General features: G+C 40.1%; 1 protein-coding gene and 1 pseudogene across 5 annotated transcripts in view; one reads left to right on the forward strand and one right to left on the reverse strand.

Moving 5' to 3' along the window:
- Positions 1–12,603, reverse strand: part of LOC105468036 (INO80 complex subunit D) — a 95,174-nt gene that overhangs the window by 41,518 nt on the left and 41,053 nt on the right. The gene's annotated exons all lie outside the window — the stretch shown is intronic.
- On the forward strand, positions 11,035–11,447 carry LOC105468035 (large ribosomal subunit protein eL27-like; annotated as a pseudogene).

A 12,603-nucleotide genomic window follows, 5' to 3' on the forward strand; every position in this document is an offset into this window, starting at 1 on the left:
GTTTTATATTAGCTGCAAAATAAAATAATAGGCCGGGCGCGGTGGCTCAAGCCTGTAATCCCAGCACTTTGGGAGGCCGAGACGGGCGGATCACGAGGTCAGGAGATCGAGACCATCCTGGCTAACACGGTGAAACCCCGTCTCTACTTAAAAAAATACAAAAAAGTAGCCGGGTGAGGTGGCGGGCGCCTGTAGTCCCAGCTACTTGGGAGGCTGAGGCAGGAGAATGGCGTAAACCTGGGAGGCGGAGCTTGCAGTGAGCTGAGATCTGGCCACTGCACCCAGCCTGGGGGGCAGAGCAAGACTCCGTCTCAAAAAAAAAAAAAAAAAATTAATAATAATAATAATAATAAAATACTTAGGATTATACCTAACAAAGGAGGCGAAAGACCTCTACAAGGAAAACTACAAAACGCTGCTGAAAGAAATCATGGATGACACAAACAAATGGAAACACATCCCATGCTCATGGATGGGTAGAATCAATATTGTGAAAATGACCATACTGCCAAAAGCAATCTACAAATTCAACATATTCCCAATCAAAATACCACCTCATTCTTCACAAAATTAGAAAAAACAATTCTAAAATTCCTAAGGAACCAAAAAAGAGCCCACATAGCCAACACAAGACTAAGCAAAAACAACAAATCTGGAAGCATCACACTACCTGATTTCCAACTATACTATAAGGCCACAGTCACCAAAAAAGCATGGTATTGGTATAAAAATAGGTACATAGACCAATGGAACAGAATAGAGAACCCAGAAATAAACTCAAATATTTACATCCAACTAATCTTTGACAAAGCAAACAAAAACATAAAGTGGAAAAAGAACACCCTTTCAACAAATGGTGCTGGGATAATTGGCTAGCCACGTGTAGGAGAATGAAACTGGATCCTCATCTCTCACCTTATACAAAAATCAACTCAAGGTCAATTAAGGACTTAAATCTAACACCTGAAACTACAAAAATTCTAACATTGGAAAAACACTTCTAGATATTGGCTTAGGCAAGGAGTTCATGACAAGAACCCAAAAGCAAATGCATTAAAAACGAAGATAAATAGCTGGGACATAATTAAACTAAAGAGCTTTTGCACAGCAAAAGGAACAGTCAGCAGAGTAAACAACCCACAGAGTGGGAGAAACTCTTCACAATCTATATATCTGACAAAGGATATATAGATATTGATATATAGATATAACAATATATAGATATTGTTAATATCCAGAATTGACAACGAACTCAAACAAATCAGTAAGAAGAAAACAAACAATCCCAATAAAAAGTGGGCTATGTTCAGCTGGGCGCAGTGGCTCGTGCCTGTAATCCCAGCATTTTGGGAGGCCAAGGCAGGCGGATCACGAGGTCAGGAGATCGAGACCATCCTGGCTAACACGGTGAAACCCTGTCTCTACTAAAAATACAAAAAATTAGCCAGGCATGGTGGTGGGCGCCTGTAGTCCCAGCTACTTGGGAGGCTGATGCAGGAGAATGGCGTGAACCCAGGAGGCAGAGCTTGCAGTAAACCGAGATGGCGCCACTGCACTCCAGCCTGGGCGACAGAGTGAGACTCCATCTCAAAAAAAAAAAGTGGGCTAAGGACATGAATAGACAATTCTCAAAAGAAGTTAAACAAATGGGCAATAAACATATGGAAAAATGCTCAACATCACTAATTGCAAATTTGATTTGCAGGGAAATGCAAATTAAAACCACAATGCGATACCATCTTACTCCTGCAAGAATGGCCATAATCAAAAAATCAAAAATCAGTAGATGTTGGCATGGATGTGGTGATCAGGGAATACTTCTACACTGCTGGTGGGAATGTAACTAGTACAGCCACTATGGAAAACAGTGTGGAGATTCCTTAAAGAACTAAAAGAAGAACTCCCATTTGACCCAGCAGTCCCACTACCAGGTATATACCCAGAGGAAAAGAAGTCATTATGCGAAAAAGATACTTGCACACACATTTATAGTAGCACAATTCGCAACTGCAAAATCATGGAACCAACCCAAATGCCCATCAGTCAACAAGTGGATAAAGAAAACTGTGGGGTGTGTGTGTGTGTGTGTGTGTGTGTGTGTGTGTGATGGAATACTACTCAGCCATAAAAAGGAATGAATTAATGGCATTTGCAGTGACCTGAATGAGACTGGAGACTATTATTCTAAGTGAAGTAACTCAGAAATGGAAACCCAAACATCCTATGTTCTCACTGATATGTGAGAGCTAAGCTATGAGGACCCAAAGGCATAAGCAAGATACACTGGACTCTGGGGACTTGGGGGGAAGGGAGGAAGGGGAGCAAGGGATAAAAGACTACAAATAGGGTGCAGTGAATACTGATCAGGTGATGGGTTCACCAAGATCTCACAAATCGCCACTGAAAAGCTTACTCATGTAACCAAATACCACCTGGACCCCAGTAACCTATGGAAAACGGAAAAAATAAAAATAAAAAAGATGCTATTACTGCAGAATGGAAGGACTAAATCAGTGCTTCTCAAGTTAAGTGCGGAAAGACACACTTGAATGCTGAGGCATGTTACATGATTACACAATTTTCTAAAGCTTATTCATAATTTCCACACTTATTCTATCACAGACCAGTAATAAGCAGTTTGTAGACTGACACAGGTCCACAGGCCAACCCTTGCAAGGACATAATTTAGGGCCGGGCGCGGTGGCTCACGCCTGTAATCCCAGCACTTTGGGAGGCCGAGGCGGGCGGATCACAAGGTCAGGAGATCGAGACCACGGTGAAACCCCGTCTCTACTAAAAATACAAAAAATTAGCCGGGCGCGGTGGCGGGCGCCTGTAGTCCCAGCTACTCAGGAGGCTGAGGCAGGAGAAAGGCGTAAACCCAGGAGGCGGAGCTTGCAGTGAGCCGAGATCGCGCCACTGCACTCCAGCCTGGGCGACAGAGCGAGACTCCGTCTCAAAAAACAAAACAAACAAACAAAAAAGGACATAATTTAGAACATCTCCAGGATGCTTCCCACTTCTAAGATCAATGACAACGATATTTCAAACCTGGTTGCTGATGAAGAGTAGGAAACAGAAGAGAAAGGCCAGTTTCCCTTCATTTAGCAGTGACAAAACCTGGCACCTAGTGCATTCTCAGTATGTGTTTGTTTCCTTCCTTCTTTAACTTTCCATATCTGTGAAATGAGATACACCTAGCCTACCCCCCAAGATTGTTAAGAAAAAGGAGAGAAATGATACCTGTTAAGTGACAATATAAATACAGATATTGTTATTACTAAAATGTTATTAACAACCCTACAGAGCAGCAAATTCTACACCTGATATTCTAAGATTCCAGGCTTGTCCATAATCTCAAGGCATGACATGAACTTCTCCAAATGAAATTCATTTTAATTTACTTTATTAAGAAACCAAACAGCAAAATGGTAATACCTCTAATAAAAATAGGAGAATCAGAAAGAGGCATACATATTAAGAAAAATATTGGCCGGGCGCGGTGGCTCAAGCCTGTAATCTCTGCACTTTGGGAGGCCGAGACGGGCGGATCACGAGGTCAGGAGATTGAGACCATCCTGGCTAACACGGTGAAACCCCGTCTCTACTAAAAAATACAAAAAACTAGCCGGGCGAGGTGGCGGGCGCCTGTAGTCCCAGCTACTCGGGAGGCTGAGGCAGGAGAATGGCGTGAAACTGGGAGGTGGAGCTTGCAGTGAGCCGAGATGGTGCCACTGCACTCCAGCCTGGGCGACAGAGCGAGACTCCCTCTCAAAAAAAAAAAAAAAAAAGAATGAGTTTAGTTTTAGAAATGCTGAATTTAAGGTATTGACCAAATACGTGATGAGAAATATCCAACAAGCAGTTCAAACTCAAAAGATTTATCGTTAGACATGAGTAAAAGATTTAGGAGTCATTCAGGCCGGGCGCGGTGGCCCACACCAGTAATCCCAGCACTTTGGGTGGGCGAGGTGGGAGGATCATGAGGTCAGGAAATCGAGACCATCCTGGCTAACGCTGTGAAACCCTGTCTCTACTAAAATAACTGGGCATGGCGGCAGGCGCCTATAGTCCCAGCTACTCCAGAGGCTGAGGCAGGAGAATGGCGTGAACCCGGGAGGCGGAGCTTGCAGTGAGCCGAGATCATGCCACTGCACTCCAGCCTGGGTGACAGTGCAAGACTCCGTCTCAAAAAAAAAAAAAAACAGATTTGGGAGTCATTCACAAAAAGGTAACAAGTAAACCCAGTTAGAATGGCTATCATTAAAAAGACATAAAATAACAGATAATGGCTACGAAGTGGAGAAACGGGAACTCTTATACACTGTTGGTGGGAATCTAAATTAGTACAACCTCTATGGAAAACAGTATAAAGATTTCTCAAAGTAAAAATATAACTATAGGCCGGGCGCGGTGGCTCACGCCTGTAATCCCAGCGCTTTGGGAGGCCGAGGCGGGCGGATCACAAGGTCAGGAGATCGAGACCACGGTGAAACCCCGTCTCTACTAAAAATACAAAAAATTAGCCGGGCGCGGTTGTGGGCGCCTGTAGTCCCAGCTACTCGGGAGGCTGAGGCAGGAGAATGGCGTGAACCCGGAAGGCGGAGCTTGCAGTGAGCCGAGATCGCGCCACTGCACTCCAGCCTGGGCAACAGAGCGAGACTCCCTCTCAAAAAAAAAAAAATATATAACTATAGAACTACCATTCAATCCAGCAATCCCATTACCAGGTATCTACTCAAAGGAAAATAAGTCAATGTATCAAAATTATATCAGCACTCATATGTTTATAACAGCACTATTCAGAATCACAAAGAATGGAATCAACCTAAGTGTCCATCAGTGGACAAATGGATAAAGAAAATGTGTTGCATGTATACACAATAGAATGCTATTGAGCCCAAATAAAGAACAAAATCATGTCTTTTGCAGCAACATATGTAGAACTGGAGGCTTATCATAAGTGAAACAAGCCAGGCACAGAAAGACAAGTATCACATGTTCTCACTCATAAGTGGGTACTAAAAAACATGTTCACATAGACGTAGAGAGTGGAGTGATAGACAATGAAGACTCAGAAGGGTGACGGGGTGGAAGAGGGGAGGATGATGACAAATTGGTTAATAGGTACAACGTATGTCATTCAGGTGATTGGTACCCTAAAAGCCCTGACTTGATCACTACACTATCTATGCATAACAAAACTGCACATGGCTGGGCGCGGTGGCTCATGCCTATAATCCCAACACTTTGGGAGGCCGAGGCGGGAGGATCACCTGAGGTCAGGAGTTCAAGACCAGTCTGACCAACATGGAGAAATCCTGTCTCTACTAAAAAAAATACAAAATTAGCCTGGCGTGGTGGCGCATGCCTGTAATCCTAGCTACTCAGGAGGCTGAGGCAGGAGAATTGCTTGAACCCGGGAGGTTGCGATGAGCCGAGATTGTGCCATTTCACTCCAGCCTGGGCAACAACAGCGAAACTCCATCTCAAAGATAAAACAAAACAAAACTGCATATGTACCCCATAAATGTGTACAAATAATATGGAAATAAAATTACTAGTCATCTGTTTTATTCTATTTTGATCTGTGTATTAGAATATTTGTGGTATAGCCAGGTGCGGTGGCTCACACCTGTAATCCCAGCACTTTGGGAGGCTCAGGCAGGTGGATCATGATTTCAGGAGATCAAGATCATCCTGGCTAACACAGTGAAACACCGTCTCCACTAAAAAAAACACAAAAAATTAGCAGGGCGTGGTGGCGGGCACCTGTAGTCCCAGCTACTCAGGAGGCTGAGGCAGGAGAATGGCGAGAACCCAGGAGGCGGAGCTTGCAGTGAGCTGAGATTGGGCTACTGCACTCCAGCCTGGGCGACAGAGCAAGATCATCTCAAAAAAAAAAAAAAAAAAAAGAATATTTGGAATATTTGAGGTATAAAGATGAATAAATTGTGTTCTTCTTTGACCTTGAGGGTAAAAAAAGTTACCTGATAAAACTTCTAAAAGAAAAAAAGAGAAAGAAACACTTGACAGCATATGGTAGTTTAGATATACGAAGAGAACTTACCATTCTAAAGCAACTACATACTAGGTAAAATATATTTATGAATGCATTGTTGGTCCCAATAGGAAGTAGAGGAGATCTCTTCCCCTAACTGCTCATCAAAAAGTAAATAAATGATAAATAGAAAAAACCTGGGCCAGGCACAGTGGCTCACACCTGTAATCCTAACACTTTGGGAGACCTAGGTGGGAGGATAGCTTAAGCCCAGGAGTTCGAGAGTGGCCTGGGCAACATGGCAAAACCCATTCCTACAACAAAATGCAAAAATAGCCAGGCGTGGTGGTGCACACCTGTAGTCCCAGCTACTTAGGAGGCTGAGGTTGGAGGACAGCTTGACCCTGGAAGGTCACTCCAGCCTGGGTAACAGAGTGAGACCCTGTCTCAGAAAACAAACAAACAAACAAACAAATGAACTCAAAACTGAAGCTAAAGGTAGAAGCAGAGAGAAAAAGAGAGGAGGTAGGCTGATTTCAAAGTACTTGCTGATATAAATTATCATCCTAACAAGTTAACGTAGCTAAATTTGAGTTTCCAGGATAAGTCCAAAACCTATAAAACCAAGGATTACCATGCAAATAAGTAGGTAAGCCACTCTGTGTGACAAAAAGAAAAAACATGATAAATGACAGACTCATACTTACAAGGACCCCAAAGGTGCGACTTATAACACACAAAAGTTGTGTAAGAAAGGTATAAAGGGGCTGGGTGCGGTGGCTCATGCTGGTAATCCCAGCACTTTGGGAGGCTGAGGCGGGCAGATCACCTGAAGTCGGAAGTTCAAGACCAGCCTGACCAACACGGAGAAACCCTGTCTCTACTAAAAACACAAAATTAGCCAGGCATGGTGGTACATGCCTGTAATCCCAGCTACTTGGGAGGCTGAGACAGAAGAATCACTTGAACCCGGGAGGCAGAGGTTGCGGTGAGTCGAGATTGCGCCATTGCACTCCAGCCTGGGTGACAAGAGCAAAACTCCGTCTCAAAAAAAAAAAAAAAAAAAGAAATGTATAAATGATGTTCCAGCTATGGCTTAGTCTCTTGGTTCTGGGCTCAGTGGCACGGCCTCAAAATTTTATTTAATAAATAAACTCTTAAAAATAAAAAATTATTTTAAACCAAAATTTCATGGATGTTTTACCCAAAATAAAGGAAACAAGGCAATTATGTCCATCCTCACTCTTTCTATTCAATACTTTATTGAAAATCTTAGCCAGTACATAAGGCCAGAAAAAGCAATATGAGGCATAAAGATTGGAAGGAAGTAAAACTGTCATTCACCATGACGTGATTGTTTACAGAGAAAATCATAAAGAATTTACCCAGAAAAGTTAGAATAAGTAAATTATCAAAATTGCAATACATATTGACAATTCAACCTAACAACAAATTATTTCTACATATAAGTGGCAAACAAATGAAAAATAAAATCATAAAAAAAATCGGTTTACAACAGCATTGAAAGCAAAATACTTTGAAATAAATTTAATAAAATATATGCAAGACTGTCACACCAAAAATTTAACTCTAATGAAGACAATTTTAAAAAACCTAAACTAGAGCAGTATTCCATATTCATGGATTGAAGACTTAATATTGTTAAAATGTAAATTCTCCACAAATCAACTTATAATAAAAACCACAATCACAATAGTATTGTTAGTGGAAAATGACAATTTGATTCTAAAATTTGTGTGTAAATAAAAAATACCTAGAAGAGTCAAAATAATTGTGAAAAATGACTATGTTGTAGGATTCAAACCACTGAATTTCTACAGGTACTCTATAACCACAATTAACTAAGTAAATAAGTCTGGAAGTAGTCTAAAAATTTAAAAATTAATCAATAGAACAGAAAAGACTTCAGAAATAGGTTCACACCTAATATGCTTAATTAATTTGTCACAAAGGCACCACAGCAAATAAATAGGAAATAAAAGTATTTTCAACAAGTACTTTTGCAACAACTAGATAGCCATATAAAAGAATAAACTTTGGCCAGGGGCAGTGGCTTATGCCTGTAATCCTAACACTTTGGGAAGCCGAGGTGGGCAGATCACCTGAGGTCAGGAGTTCGAGATGAGCCTGACCAACATGGAGAAATGCTGTCTCTACTAAAAATGCAAAATCAGCTGGGTGTAGTGGCTCATGCTTGTAATCCCAGCTACTCAGGAGGCTGAGACAGGAGAATCACTTGAACCCAAGAGGTGGAGGTTGCAGTGAGCCAAGGTCGAGCCATTGCACTCCAACCTGGGCAACAAGAGCAAAACTCCATCTCAAAAAATAAAAATAAAAAACTTTGACCCCAACCACAGTACACACAAAAAATTATATAAAATGGGTCACAGACATAAATGTTAAAGATAAGTTAAACCTACAAAGTTTCTAAATACAACAGAGGTGAAAAACCTCCACAACTTTAGAATGGTCAAAGATTTTTAAAGTGGTATACAGAAAGTAGTAATCATAAAAGGAAAAAATGTAATAAACTGGATTTTTTTAGTATTAACAACTTGTACTCATCAAAAAAATATTATTAACAGGCCAGGTGAGGTGGTTCATGCCGATAAGCTCAACACCTTGGGAGGCTGGGGTGAGAGGATCACTTAGGGCCAGGAGTTTCAGCCTGGGTAACATAGCAAGACCTTGTCTCTATTATTTTAAAAATAATAATAATAATCTTCAAAAATAAAAAAGATATCCTTAACAAAATAAAAACTCAAGTCACAGACTAAAAAAAACACTCTCAAAACATATATGTAGGCCAGGAATGGTGACTCATGCCTGTATTTGCAGCACTTTCAGAGGCTAAAGCAGGAGGATCATTTAAGGCCAGGAATGTGAGACCAGCCTGGGCAACATAGAAAAACCTTGTCTCTACAAAAAATAAAATAGGAGGCTGAGGCAGGAGGATCACTTAAGCTCATGACTTTGAGTCTGCAGTGAGCTATGACTGTACCACTGCACTCCAGCTTCAGCAACAGAGTGAGACCCTGTCTCTAAAAAACAACAAAAATATATATGTACCAAAGACTTGTACCCAAAATATATAATTAACTATGACAAATCAATAATTTTTTAAAAATGTATTAGAAAGGGGGCACAAGTCTTGAAAAAATCATTTCCCAGAAAAGATCTTTGAATGGCCAATAAACACATGAAACGTAAACAGCAGCAAAATGCCAAGTGAAATGACAATAAGAAACCATTTCACACCTCATTAGAATACCTAAAACTAAAAAGACTGACACCACCAAATGTTGGAGAGGATATTGAGAAAATAGAATTCTTATACATTGCTGGTACAAGTATAAAATTGCACAAACACTTCAAAAACTATTAAACTTCTTGTGAGGTTAAATATCCATCTGGAGTATATTCCATGTTGCCATTGAAAAGAATATATATTCTACTATTCACACACAAATAGGCTGAAAGTAAAGAGACAGAAAAGGATATACGTGCAAACAGCAACTAGAAAAGAGCTGGAGTAGCCATGCTAACATCAAGACAAAGTAGACTTCAAAACAAAAAATGCCACTAGAGATGAAGAGGGGATATTTTATAATGACGAAAGTATCAATACTTAAGAAAAATACAGTAATTACAAACATACATGTACCTAACAACAGAGTCCCAAAATACATGAAGCAAAAACTGACAGAATTGAAGAAAGAATCAGACAATTTAACAGTAATAGTTGGGAGACTGCAATATCCTACTCCAAATAACAGAATAAAATTGAAAATCAGCAAGGAAATTGAAAAACTGAACACCATAAAACAACTAGATCTAAAAACATTCCACCCAACAGCAGAATACGCATTCTTCTCAAGTGCAATATAAAAGATTCTCTACAAGAGCATAAAACAAGTCTCAATAAATTTGAAAGGACTAAAATTATATAAACTATGTTCTCCAACAACAAAAGGCCGCATATTGTACAGTTTATATGTGAATATATATGAAATATAAGCGGTCAATAAAATTGACAACCCTTTAACCTACACTAACCAAGAAAAAAAGAAAAGTAATAAATTAGAAATAAAAGAATATACATTATCTAACTTAAAGAAAGAAAAATGAGGCCGGGCAGGGTGGCTCACCCCTGTAATCCCAGCACTTTGGCAGGCCGAGGTGGGCAGATCACCTGAGGTCAGGAGTTCAAAACCAGCCTAGCCAACATGGTGAAACTCCATCTCTACTAAATATACAAAAATTAGTCAGGTATGTGGGGCGCATGCCTGTAATCCCACTACTCGGGAGGCTGAGGCAGGAGAATCGCTTGAACCCAGGAGGTGGAGGTTGCACTGAGCCAAGATTGCACCACTGCACTCCAGCCTGGGCGACAGATTAAGACTCTGTCTCAAAAAAAAAAAAAAAACAAGAAAGAAAAAATATTATAATGGAATGTCATTTTTAAAAACTGTATGCCAAAAACTTAGATAAAAAATTGACAAGTTCCTAGAGAGGCACAAGCTTCTGAATCTAACTCAAGAAAAAACATAAATAAACATATAACAAAGAGTAATCACAAAACTTCCCACAAAAAAAAGCCCAGGGCCAGGCGTGGTGACTCACACCTGTAATCCCAGCACTTTGGGAGGCCAAGGCAGGCAGATTACTTGATGTCAGGAGTTCAAGACCAGCCTGGCCAACATGGTAAAACCCCATATCTACTAAAAATACAAAAATTAGCCGGGCGTGGTGGTGCATGCCTGTAATTCCAGCTACTCAGGGAGCTGAGGCAGGAGAATCACTGGAACTCAGGAGGTTTAGTGAGCCTAAATCGCACCACTGCACTCCAGCCTGGGTGACAGAGTGAGACTCTGTCTCAAAAAAATAAAGCCCAAGACCAGATGGCTTCACTAGTGAATTATACTAAAACATTTAAAGAAGAATTAACATGTTAGACAGAAATGCAATAATAGCCTTCCTTTCTGTTGTAGCCCTCAGTGGTTGCTGTCAAAATGGGCAAGTGCATGAAACCTGGGAAAGTGGTGCTGGTCCTGGCCAGCACTATTCTGGCTGAACACAAAGCTGTCATCATAAAGAACATTAATGATGGCACCTCAGACTGCCCCTACATCCAGGCTCTCGTGGTTGGAATTGATCGCTATCCCTGCAAAGTGACAGCTGCCATGGGCAAAAAGAAGATTACTAGGAGGTCAAAGATCAAGTCTTTTGTGAAGGCTTATAACTACATCGTCTTAACGCCTACAACGTACTCTGTGGATATCCCCTTACACAAAACTGTCATCCACAAGGATGTCTTCAGAGATCCTGCTCTTAAACACAAGGCCCAATGGGAGGGCAAGGTCAACTCAAAGAGAGATATAAGACGGGCAAGAACAAGCGGTTCTTCCAGAGGGTACAGTTTTAGATGTTTGTTTCTGTCTTAAAAATTAAATAAATAAATGCCGTACTATAAACAATAACATTAAATTCAAATGGTCCAAACGCTCCAAATAAAAAGCAGACACTGTCAGAGTAGAGAAATTAAATGGGCAGGAATGAAAGGAAACTGTTATAGGTTCTTACTCGTGAAGTGGTTTAACACTTGAAGGTAGACTGTGGTAATTAAAAATGTATAAAAAAACCCTACAACAGCCACTACAAAAACAAAGCATATGAGTACAGGTAATAAGCTATGAAAGAGATAAAATACAATCATAAAAAATAATTTAAAAAACAGGGAGAAAAGAACAAAGATTAGACAAGACAAATACAAAAGACAGTAAATTTAAACCCAATAGTATCAATAATCATATTAAATTTAAGTTGTCTAAATATTCCAAATAAAAAGCAGAGATTGTCAGAGGAGATAGAAAAGCAAGATCCAGTAATACATTGCCAACAAGAAACTCACTTGAAATATAAAGATGCAAACAGGTTAAAGGCAAAAGGACTAAAAAAGATACCAAGCTTTCACTAATCAAAAGAAAAATGGAGTGGCTATGTTAATGCTACATAAGGAAAGATCTTAGAGAAAACACTGTTACTGGGATATAGAGGACCATTTTATAATAATAAGGAGGCTACTTCATCAAAACAATCTTAAACAATTATGCATCTAATAACAGAAATACAAAATATGGGAAATAAACAATGACAGGCTCAAAAGGAGAAATAACCAAATTCACAAAGAGAGATTTCAAGATCCTTTTCTCAGTAATTGATATAATGACTTGACAAACATCACCACAGATGTAGAAGACATGAACACTATTAACCAACTTGACCTAATTTACATTTATAGAATACTATATTCAAATGTGGTTTCTGATCACAGAATTAAACTAGAAATCAGTATCTGGGAAACCCCAAAATACTCAAAAACTAAATATCATTTCTAAATAGCCCATGGATCAAACAACAAATCAAAAGGGATATTTACAAAGCATTTTGGGGCTGGGCACAGTGGCTCATGTCTGTAATCCTGGCACTTTGGGAGGCCAAGGCGGGAGGATCACTTGAGCCCAGGAGTTTGGGACCCCATCTTCACAAGAAAATAAAAAATTAAAATTAGCCAGGTGTCT

This window comes from Macaca nemestrina, chromosome 11 (assembly GCF_043159975.1).
Source record: "Macaca nemestrina isolate mMacNem1 chromosome 11, mMacNem.hap1, whole genome shotgun sequence".
Taxonomy (NCBI): domain Eukaryota; kingdom Metazoa; phylum Chordata; class Mammalia; order Primates; family Cercopithecidae; genus Macaca; species Macaca nemestrina.